Below are 12,664 nucleotides of genomic sequence, written 5' to 3' on the forward strand. Positions count from 1 at the left end.
CTTTTTTATGTATAATTATTGGCATACAAATTTAAGAACATAGTTAAAACTAAACTAAATATTTATATATATATATATATATATATATATATATATATATATATATATATATATCCAAATTTATATCAATGATCTGGAACACCTGAGCTTTAAGTTGTTGGTTTTCCAGATAGTGTGAAATACTTTTCATCCACTCTAGAAAGGATCCAACTCATTGGGAAAGAATAACTTTGGCTAACAGACATTATCTTCCAAAGATCACACAGAGGTCTTCAATGAGATTACAATTTATCTTCAGAGGCTTCTTCCAAGTGGAGATCTGTCTGTGATGTAAGGAAGGATTCCCATGCAGCAAGACCCTATTCACAACAGAGGATGTTCTCCTCGGCCATATTTTTGTAAATGCTGACTTGATATCATTTTGCATGCTTTGTTTCCATCTTTCCCAATCTGCTTTCAGGGCATTATCAGCACACTCCACTTTATCTTACAGTTTTCCAATCTCTTCCATAAGCGGATCAGTATATTGCCTTTTTGGACGTCAAAGCTTCAACTTTGGAATCCAGGTCTGCCTGTATTTGGTCTCTTCTTTTCATGACAGCCATTAACATTTCACTATAAAGCACATACTCTTGTACGACAGGAAGCAGGGCCTCTGAGAGTCCAGACGTCCATTTTTCAGTGGCCTTACAGCATTTGTCAATGCAGCTGGCAACACTTTTTAGAGTATCAGCCAGATCTTCTTCCGATGCCGAAAGAATATAAATTGGGCCATATTCTTTCATTTCCTCTAAATATTCCCGTTCTTCCTTGTAGATTCTCTGAGATATTTTATCTATCAAATTTGTTTTCTGGCTAAATATTTCAATGTAGTTATTCATTTCCATGAACTCCTCGGGGCGACTTTTAACTCCTCTCATTGACAATGCAACCGCTTTGACTGTCTGTGCCATCCTGCTGAGTAATCCAGGCCCTTGCTGCTTCTGAGAAGACAGTTCCCAAGCTTGTGCAGTAAGAAAAATTTTAAAATCTTCATTCAATGTTAGAGTTCAATGATCAGCAATTCGGTTCAAAAATTTGTGCAATGCCTTCCTGCGTGTCTCAATGAAGTCCTCATTAACGTGTTCCACCATTCTTTTCACTATAAACTTTTCTGGCAATGGTGGAATAATCAGAGTCGGGTGTGCTTCTTCAAGTTTTTCTTTCAACCAAAAGAAATCTTGATAACGTCTCCTAACTTCAAATTCACTGGAGTCAAATTCCCCAGGAGATGTCTTAGTAATAATCCTGTAAGTAATAAAAGTTTCAATTGTAGTAACATGGCTTTCAGGTTCATCGACTGTAATAAAAAGAGCCTTCAAATCTGGCTCATCTTCAAACTTGACTTGGTTTATCATTGATAAAGGGGATGTCGGCATCAGGCATCAGCGGGCTGAAGGAATTCGTGTCCATCAATGGGGCATCCTTACTCTACACCTCCAGGTAGCCCTCGTCCTCGTCCAGATCCAGCGCCTCGGCCTGCAGCAGGGCGGAGGAGCAGATGCTGCCCGGGAGGGGACGTCACCGTCCCCCGCCCCCTACCCCCTCGCCCAGGGCTGTCCGCGCCGTTTGCACTCGCCCTCCATCCCCAGAGTGCGCGCCAGAGCGCCCGCTGCCGCCAGCCCCGCCTTCCCCGAGCTTGCCCTTTGGCTCCCGTGCATCCTGCGCCTCCCCAGCCGGCCCCTCTCCAGCCCCACGGCCGCTGCGCAGACGCTGAACTGCTGTAGCCCTGATATAAAGGACTTGTTCTTTAAAGCTCTTTTTCAAAATTGATAAACTATAATGCCACATGTTTTCAGGCTTTCCTATATTTATAAATTAATATGCAACTCCATACAAACAGGCGAGTTATAGTTCAAAGTGGACCTAGTTTTCAACCTCCAGATTCCTTCACACCCCCTTATGGTTATGATGCCTTTCAGGGAGCAACAGTTAGAACTGGACATGGAACAACAGACTGGTTCCAAATAGGAAAAGGAGTACGTCAAGGCGGTATATTGTCACCCTGCTTACTTATACGCAGAATACATCATGAGAAATGCTGGGCTGGAAGAAGCACAAGCTGGAAACAAGATTGCAGGGAGAAATCTCAATAACCTCAGATATGCAGATGACACCACCCTTATGGCAGAAAGTGAAGAGAAACTAAAAAGCCTCTTGGTGAAAGAGGAGAATGAAAAAGTTGGCTTAAAGCTCAACATTTAGAAAACTAAAATCATGGCATCCGGTCCCATCACTTCGTGGGAAATAGATGGGGAAACAGTGGAAATAGTGTCAGACTATTTTGGGGGGCTCCAGAATCACTGCAGATGGTGATTGCAGCCATGAAGTTAAAAGATGCTTACTCCTTGGAAGAAAAGTTATGACCAACCTAGAGAGTATATTCAAAAGCAAAGACATTACTTTGCCAACAAAGGTCCATCTAGTCAAGGCTATGGTTTTTCCAGTGGTCATGTATGGATGTGAGAGTTGGACTGTGAAGAAAGCTGAGCGCCAAAGAATTGATGCTTTTGAACTGTGGTGTTGGAGAAGACTCTTGAGAGTCCCTTGGACTGCAAGGAAATCCAACCAGTCCATTTTAAAGAAGATCAGTCCTGGGTGTTCTTTAGAAGGACTGATTCTAAAGCTGAAAGTCCAGTATTTTGGCTACCTCATGTGTAGAGTTGACTCATTGGAAAAGACCCTGATGCTGGGAAGGATTGGGGGCAGGAGGAGAAGGGGACGACAGAGGATGAGATGGTTGGATGGCATCATCAACTCAATGGACATGAGTTTGAGTGAACTCCGGGAGTTGGTGATGGACAGGGAGGGCTGGCGTGCTGAGATTCATGAGGTTGCAAAGAGTCAGACACGACTGAGCGACTGAACTGAACTGAACCGAGTAAAGTTTTTGACTGGCAGGTGCAGTCCACTGGTAACTTGTTTTTTCTTTATAGAAGTCAATATGATCATTCAAGACTAGTCACTTACAGAAATATTGGTGTATGACTTCTTCATTCAATAACTCATTTACCTGACAAAATTATTAGATACTGCATCTGATGAAATGTGAAAAATTAATTATAAAAGAAAAAGAAAAAAAAACTAAGACATCAGGCAAATAAGGCAACATTAAGTTATTTTATTGGCTGTGTTTCCTTTTCATGCGAAAAATCATTTTGCATATTGGCATTAAATGAACAGAGAGAGGAAAGGTCACTTGAAACAGTTACTAACTGGGAATGGTTTCAGAAGTGTGTAGCTGGTGCTTTCTTGGGCATATTGGTGTTCTGTGTGTTCATAAAGCTGGTACCCATTTCACAGCTTACAGCTTTTAATGTTGTCTTAAAAATGAGATGTACAGTTGTGTAAGTCTCTCATCGGTCAGTCACCCTGCCAACAGCGAGACTAACAAAAGATAGCTGTGAGGTGTAGTGTGGACACTTGTCTCCCTGTGGGGTGGCCTGTTTAGAATATTCTCTAGGTGGGCTGGCAAGTCCCTAGCCATCTCCCGAGTGTCTGCTGGATTTCTGTCTCTGATGGACTCTTGCCAGGGGAATGAGATGGTCAAGGAGGCTCACCTGGGTTAGGATACTATCTTTCAGATAATTACTAAGCAGAGTTTTCAGCCTGGCATTTCATAGACAAAGCAATTATCAAAGAATAATTAAATCACAGCATGAGTGAAATAAATTCACATTTCACTAAATGGTTTACCTTAGGCATTTTAACTAATTCCAGCTATCTCTGTAGATTCAGGTGTCCAAATTTCACAATTACAGCTCTGCTCCTGATTTAGTGATTGGGGCTCCATTTCTTCCTTTTCAGACAGACAGGCAGACAGACAGACACACACACACACACACACACACACACACACACACACACTGCTGAATCTAGGTACCTTATTGCCAAAGAGTTGACTAAACCTTTCACACTATTGTTATTATTGCCAGATTCGCTTTAATTATTTTTCTTTTATTGCTGCGTCAGTCATGGGGCTTCTCTGGTGGTTCAGCAGTAAAGAATCCACCTGAAATGCAAGAGATGCAGGAGACACATATACCATCCCTGCGTCAGGAAGATCCCTTGGAGGACGAAATGGCAACCCACTCCAGTATTCTTGCCTGGAGAATCCCATAGACATGAGCCTGATGGGCTACAGTCCATGGAGTCACAGAAGGGTCAGACAAGACTTAGCAACTAAACAACAACATAACACATACGTCATGCTATATATTCCATACCATTCATTTGGTTCTAAAATACCAAATAATCTTGGCAGCTTCAAGTGTAGCACTAGCTACACTAGAAACAGGTTTCCTAAAAAATTCTCTATGACTAGATATCTACTTGAGCAGTGATGTTGTAGCAGACAGACTCTGCCTATCTCATGAACAGACAATGGATGGGACCCTCTTTCACTTCTTCCCAGTGCGTGTGTTCTCCTGGAGCTCTGTACTCCTTCCTGGCTTCCACACGTCAGAACACAGAAAAGCTGGGTGTACCTAGAGAAGGCTTAACATGCTTTAGGAAGGTGAAAGCTTCTGAGACATTTCCCTGGAGAATAGAAGATTCAGGGCTTCAGGAGGGCTGTCCTCAAGCTTGTGAAGGTGGTCACAGGCAGCGGGTTAAAGAGTTCTCCGCAGCCCCCGAGGTTAGTGCCCAACTAGAGGGAGCTGGATCGTGTCCCAGGGACATGAATTTCCTAATAGAGATTCCCAAATGGGACCAGACTGTCTCAGGAGGAATCAGGGTCTGTCACCAACTCTCAGTGATGCTGAGAATGAACTGATTGATGCTCAGCATAAGCGAGTTCATGGGTGACAGGGAGGAGCAAGCAGAGCTTAACCATCATGTGTCTGAGAAAGTGTGTGTGTGCCTCTGTGCACATGTGTGTGACTATGTGTCAGTTACACAGATAATAGGAGCTGAAATGGAGGACCTCTTGGGGTTCTTATAATCTGGGTGCTGTAATAATTTATGTGGACAGGGCTTACTCTCTACTTCCTGTTTTTTCGTTCTCTCTAGTGAGTCCAGTCCAGTACATCAGTGGGTCTATTTTATTTTTTCAAACCTGTAAGTGTACATACTTTGAAGGAGACCAACGTGGGATTCAGACGTGGGTGTTAGGGTTGCCATCTAAAACTCTGAAGGTTTTTCAGCTCATCATTTTCTAAAATAGAATCTTAGAAAAACCCAAATATAAAATGCTTTCCTAACCCAAAATGCTACCTACATTAGTGAGCCTACAGATTTTCACATTTATTAGGCTTCAGTTCAGTTCAGTTGCTCAGGTGTGTGCAAATCTTTACGACCCCATGGACTGCAGCACACCAGACTTCCCTGTCCATCATCAACTCCCAGAGCTTGCTCAAACTCATCTCCATCTAGTTGGTGATGCCATCTAACCATCTCATCCTCTGTCATCCCCTTCTCCTCCTGCCTTCAATCTTTCCCAGCATCAGGGTCTTTTCCAAGATGTCAGTTCTTTGCATCAGGTGGCCAAAGTATTGGAGTTTTAGCTTCAGCGTCAGTCCTTCCAATGAATATTCAGGACTGATTTCCTTTTGGTTCCATCTCCTTGCAGTCCAAGGGACTCTCAGGAGTCTTCTCCAACACCACAGTTCAAAAGCATCAATTCTTTGGCGCTCAGCTTTCTTTATTAGGTTTGGTCCATGCTAACCCCCCTGGAAACACCTGCACCAGGATCGCAGTAAAGCTTCCCATCTGGAAGACTATGATATGTTCACACAGACCTTTTGTTTTTGTGTTTCACAGGCTCCTGAGATGAGCAGAAGCCACTTATTCTCCAAGCAGCATCTTCTGCTTACTGGAAGAAGCTTGGGTGAGGCATTCAAGGAAGAAAAAGCATTTGCCCTTACTTAAAGCCAGGGTTTTATTGTCATCCAAGAGGACACATAAAAGCCTCCGGTCTGCATTTGATGTGTCACATTTGTTTGTGCTGAGGTGTCCCGGGTTGCTGATTTATATTCCCAACACTCTCTTCGGGAGCAGTCCACTGCTTACACCTCTGCCTCCCAGTCAGCATCCTGGTTTCCTCCCCCGACTTCACTTCCATGTGAGTTCCAAGGCTTTCTGATTCTTAAACTGCAGAGAGCTCATATTTGCTATCAGACAATTGGACCTAATTGTCTGAGACGATTTACATCTATCAGTGCAAGGTTTATGGCTTTTCAGGCTCCGTGTAAGATGAATAAATAAAGGAGCTGGAATCATTACTCTCTTTTATTACTTGCACTGTGCAGGGGAATCTGAAAATAATTTGGGCACTAAAGGTTTGTCAAATAGTGGACGTCTGTCAAGTTACAGGTTCTGATGGTATTTTGCAAGCTGTCCACTCATACCTTTTACAGCTGGTACTGTAAAACCAAGGAATTGAGATTTTTTTTTTTCAAAGTAAGGAATTCCGTTAAATATGTGAGAGTGAGTTTCACTTAGGGGATTCACCTTTTGGTAACATGGGCTTCTGTTTTCTTTCCTGCTAATCACCTCCTCACCTGACTCACACGCTCCATCCTTCTACTTAAAAAACAGATACAGAGGAAGTCAATATCACCCTTGACAACTTGCTGCCTTGATTACAAACCAGATGGTGGGGTCTTCCCGCATTCTCTGCCATATCACTTGCACTTGAATTGGTGAGATGGTTCACCAGCTCTGGCTTTAACAAGCTTATTTTAAAGTACTTTAAAATATCTTCAAATTTATATTGTTCACTCCTTCTGGGAGAGCGTTTTCATAGTTAAATAGTTTTTACTGTTTGAAAATTTCCCCAGATTCAGATTTACTTTTGTATTTATTTTTACAGAGCCCATTTAACTTGATATTTTTCTGACCCCATCTTGCACATAGAGCTAGAGAACCGATGTTTGATTCATGTATTGAAAATGACCCATCAACATTGTTTGGTAAATCCGTAGCTGTCTTCTGAGAAATTCTTGGATGTATCACCAAACATGAAGGATAGAATCAACATCAAACTCCATCTAGGCTTAGAGAGAAGAGCCTGGCTAAACTTCTCCAAAAAAGTAAATCACAAGGACACACATTTCAGATAAAAGTGCCCTTGTGTCTCCTTCTCCACTATGATTTTATGTCACCTGCCATTTATCTTGAGAATATAGGCCATCACGGAGCTCAGATGCCACGGAAGCATCAGGGGCCTGCCAAAACGAGGATGTGAGATTTAATAAATGTCAAATCAGTACAAACCCACCCAATATCTGGTTTGGTAACTGAGTGTAAGCAAGACAGTGTCACCTGGCTTCAGGAAGCTGCAGTGGATAGTACAGGTGGACACATGTCACAGGGACATACAACTCAGGGTCGTCACCTCAGCAGGCATACAGAATAGCACATAAACAGAGGCAAGGGAGCCACTCACTTAGAGGAGGTTAAGGAAAGTGTCCACAGACCCAATCTGCAGGACCAACCCAGAAGGATGAACTGAAGTTTGCTCGAGAACAAAACTAGTGAGAGAGCCAACTGTAGAGGGCGCTCTACTCAGTGCTCCATGGTGACTTCAGTGGCAACAGGATCTAAAAAAGAGGGGATGTGTCATGTGTACAGCTGATTCATTCTGCAGTACAGAGGAAACTAGCACAACATTGTAAAGCAACTATGCTCAGAAAAAAAAAAAAAAAAAAAAAAGATGAAGTGTATTCTGATGGAGCCAGACCAGAGTGAAGCTGGCTGCTGATTTCCTGACTCAGTTCAGTTGGCTTTTGTCTCCGTCCTTTTCCTCTTCTCTGTTACTGTTGCTAATCTCTTCTTCTCTATTCTTGATTTTAAGGGTAAACAATGCTGCTGACTTCACAAATTCCTTGTGCTCCCTTAGTCCTGCTCTGCAGGGTCTCATCCGTGGAAAGGCTCCAGCTGTGATGTCAGAGCTCTCTTCTGGAATGCCAGTCCCTTCACCCCTCCTACCCTCCACCCTCTCCTACCCCTCCCACCTACTCCCCCCAAAGCTGGAAGTCCCACAGGCTCCCCTGGGCTGCCCAACACCTCTCACAAGAAGAAGCATCAGTGGTGGGATTTTCCTCTTTCTGAGTCCAACTATCTGCTTTGGATTGAGCTCTTCCTTGTATTTCATTTTCAGGAAATACCTTTATTTTACATAGAAGAACTTTAACTTGAATTTAAAACAAAAATTGTGCTGTTGAGGTCTCCTATTTCCTGTTTACATGCTCAGTCATGTCCAACTCTTTGTGACCACATGGACTGTAACCTGCCAGGTTCCGCCGTCCATGGGGTTTTCTGGGCAGGAATACTGGAGTGGATCCTTCTCCAGGGGGTCTTCCCCACTCAGGCAGGGATCAAACCCAAGGCTCCTGTGTCTCCTGCATTGGCAGATGGATTCATTACCACTTGAGCCACCTCTAGGTAGATTCCAATGTATGCAAATCAAGTTGTTGTGGTGATTCCCACAAGAAAGCATATATTCAATGTGATAATAGCCGTTAGCCTTTAAAACCTTTGGCAAGAGGCAAATACACAAAATTAAACAATTACCTATAATGTCGGCTTATTCTTTCAAAAGTTGCCATCTGTTCGTGTTTGATTTCCTTTTTCAAACCTTGTAATATTAAAAAAAATGCAAGGAAACTAGGGCTAAATGTTAGATTTTCTGTTTCTGTTTGTTTATCTTCTGTTTTATTCCATTACCTAAGTCCAAGGGATACTGGATGCTTGGGGCTGGTGCACTGGGACGACCCAGAGGGATGGTATGGGGAGGGAGGAGGGAGGAGGGTTCAGGATGGGGAACACGTGTATACCTGTGGCAGATTCATTTTGATATATGGCAAAACCAATACAATATTGTAAAGTTAAATTAAATAAAATTTAAAAAATAATTTAAAAAAATAAACTTGCTGGATTTCTCAATTATTTCATGTAACTTAAAAATTGAGCTAATTATTTTCGTAAATCAGAAATAAAAATATTTAGCAGAGATAATTTGTTCAAATGTCAGTTTCTAATAAAAATCATGGGTGTATTGTGGATCATGATGCTGATAATAACAGGTAACAAACAATGGTTTTGTAAAGGGATTAGGTTACTGTTTACTGTGTACCTGCTCTGTGAAAGCAGCTAAACTACTGCTAATAAAATATGTCATCTTTTGTTCATCCTGACTCACCAGGTAGCCATCTTATCACAGAATTCAAAGAACATTGATATATAGGCTGGTTACAGATTTGCCTTATCATTTTTCTTTTATCAACTATCTGCCTGAAACAATTGATTTCTTAGAAGACTCTTTCACACTGAAGAAAGTAAATGTATGTTTTTTTGAAATCTGTTAAATGACATTGTTGGAGAAAACTTCCTCTATGATTTCAATATCTAGGTTAGTCTTGCATGAGGCACACCCACTGGAATATTATATACTTTGATATCAGTTTTGTCTCTCAGAAAATGCTTTTACTAAACTCTAGCTTACAAAATTGTTATAAGAAATTGCCATGTGAAATTCCTTATTGCTACCTGTTAAATATCATTTCAGGAGGACAGGATTCAACATAGCCTTTGGCAATATCTCTGTCAAGTTCAATGGGACTAACTTTTAAAGAAAAATCCAGAGTAAGATTATTATAATTGATTAAAATCAATACAAATATAATAAGATGATGACCCAATAGTATCATTTTAGTATATCAGATAATTTGTTTGGAAGATATTTCTGTGTAATCAATTTAACAGAATATCAATTTAGGAGGATATAATAAAAGTAATGCATCTTCTTTCAGTTTGGTGTTATAATTTGCAATGTAAGTTCTTCAAAATATGTTGTCTCAATTTTCCTTTATAGCAATATCATGAGATTGTCAGGGCATTGTAATTACACACACTTTCCAAATGATATATTTTTATGTGTGATGAAGCTTTATTTCAGGGACAGCATGAAGGTTTTTTCCCTATGATGATCCATTTGCATAGGAGCAGTTGTATATCAAGAAAGATTGGAACTTGACCTCAGGTTTTCTCCTTACTTGTGTAATATTAGGCATATTTAAATTTGGAAATATCAATAGAATTATTGTAAGTTTTAAAATTAGTCTTATTTCTGTGCTGGACCCGGAGTGGGTAATAAGCAATGAGAAAGAAAACATGGTATTTATACAGTACAGTGGTAGAAATAGACATTGTGTGCTGGTGTTTGCCCAGAGACACTCAAATCAGCATAAAGAATGGGTTGACTCTGCCTTTGCTAGTCAAAGAGATATTAAAAACAAGCAAAAATCCACAAAGATCATGAGGTTCCATTTTATTCCTTGAGCACTTGATCCTTCAAGTCAAAACTTTTAAAATGGAAAATACACAGATTGTTATTTTTTTTGATTCTACAATCGCATTTTGGGAAACTCGTATAGAACTTATGCAACAGGGTGTCAGGAAGCAGGCACTGCGATGTTTGTTACAGCACTGTTTGTAGAGGCTGAACAGCAGCAGCCTTACTATCTGTTGGTAGGGAAATGTTTAGAAGACATATGTTTATCCATATTAAATTCATACTGTGGAATCATATGCAGGTACTTAAAATGGATTATCTCTGTACCTACTGACATCAAGGCATAGCCATATACACTGAGAAAGCAAATTGCAGAATAATGCATATAGTACTGTATACTATTGTAAGAATAAATAAAAGCCGAATCAATATATTCATGTATATATGAGTGTATATGTTAGAAAAAGTATAGAGACAACTACTGAACGGTACTCAATGCCAGCTTGGCACTGAGTAGAATTGAATCCAGTAGGATTGAATCCAGTAGGATTCAATGTCAGCTTACTTAGGAAAACTGGATTGTAGGATTCGGCAGGGAAGCTTTTTAACTATATCTCTGTGATATTTCATTATTTACAATGCAAGATTCATCACTTTTTCTATAGGAATCTCCTGTGTTTTTTCAATGCTTGAGTGCATGCTAAGTCACTTCAGTTGTGTCCAACCCTGTGAGACCCTATGCACTGTAGCCCGCCAAGCTCCTCTGTCCATGGGATTCTCCAGGCAAGAATCTTGAAGTGGGTTGCCATGTCCTCCTCCACAGGATCTTCTTGACCCAGTGATCGAACATGAGTCTCCTGCATCACAGGCAGATATTTTACCACTGAGCTGCTGGGAAGCCCCATATATACACTACCGTGTGTAAAATAGATGGCTAGTGGGAACCTGCTGTATAACACAGGAGGCTCAGCTCAGTGCTCTGTGATCACCTAAAGGGATGGGATGGGGGGTGGGAGGCAGGCTCAGGGGGGAGGAGATATATGTATACATACAGCTGATTCACCTCACTGTGCAGCAGAAACTAGCACAACATCGTAAAGCAATTATACTTCAATAGAGTACCATTATAATATATGTTTACATCTGTTAGAACTTGTCTCTCTTCCCCACCACCCCATATCAACACAGAGAATATTACTCTGTTTTGTTGTTGCTGTTGTTACTGTTAATGAGTATTTCTGGTATTTTTCTAAGATCTGGCTATAAATGGATAAAGATTTAACATTTTTAATGGACTCAGTCTTAAGTTCTTGAGTTTTTTGTCCAAGAAGTAAGAAACTATTCATCTTATTCCACGTTATTTCCACATTACAAAGTGGTGTCTAGTAAAGGCAGTTGATAAATATGTTTGCAAAAATTTAAGAATGAATTCTTCCAAAGATCTCAGATTCAGAGGCAGACTGAGATCTCAACCTCAGCCCCAGGGTCTGTTGTAAAGATTAAAGTCAGTCATTTATCTGAGACAACATTATGCAGAGTCTGGTGTGTAACAGGAAACTGATACTCATATAATTTTTCTTAATACCTTCCCACTTAATGAATACTTAAGAGAAGTACATTTTCCTTTTTTTCCTTTACTTTTTTTAAGTTCTGGTAACAAATCACCTGTAATAGGAATTCTGGCAACTTGGAAATACCAGTTTCCTCAGATACTTTCTCAGAGACCTAGTTCGTCAACACATTGAAACAGCAAAGTGAATTAAATTCACAAGGTAAGTCTTGAAGGCTTGGATCCGACCTGCTAATTCTATGTGGTCCGTGGCTGCTGGAATTGCTCTGTATTGATAGGACTTGGGATTCGTTGTCTTAGCATTTAATTACTGAGAAAATTAGGGAGCTCTGCCTAGACCAGACATAGATTTTTATAACCCAGGTTCCAAGTTTGCATTTGAGGACAGACCTCTACCATTTTTGGTGGACTACCATCCATAGCGGGGCAAAGAGTTGGACATGACTGAGCACGCATGGATGGCTATTAGATACAAGCCATGCTTGTTTTTGACTTAATGTTAGTTGAAAATGCATTAAAATGATTTCTATTCTAAGGAAGCATTTTTTCTCATTTAAGTAGGGGGAGTCACTCAAGCCATGAAGAACAACCTCTTGGGTTACAAACCATGTCTGTCTCCAACATCCTTACAGTATTCAAGTCAACCTCTTAGAGTAAGAGACTGAATTTTTTTTTTTTTTTTTGCACTGAGATGGAATGTTTCCTTCCTTCTCTGTTTCACGAGGGACTCTCGGTCTCCTGGTTATGAATCACATATCTTGCTGCCAGCAACACTTTCGTTGTTGAAATATTCATACAAGATCCTGGGCTCCTGTTCCAGC

At 40.8% G+C, this 12,664-nt stretch overlaps 1 pseudogene; it reads right to left on the reverse strand.

The window, feature by feature from the left end:
- Positions 1–276: 276 nt before the first annotated feature.
- On the reverse strand, positions 277–1,467 carry LOC109565811 (sorting nexin-7 pseudogene; annotated as a pseudogene).
- Between the last annotated feature and the right edge of the window lie 11,197 nt (positions 1,468–12,664).

This window comes from Bos indicus, chromosome 11 (assembly GCF_029378745.1).
Source record: "Bos indicus isolate NIAB-ARS_2022 breed Sahiwal x Tharparkar chromosome 11, NIAB-ARS_B.indTharparkar_mat_pri_1.0, whole genome shotgun sequence".
Taxonomy (NCBI): domain Eukaryota; kingdom Metazoa; phylum Chordata; class Mammalia; order Artiodactyla; family Bovidae; genus Bos; species Bos indicus.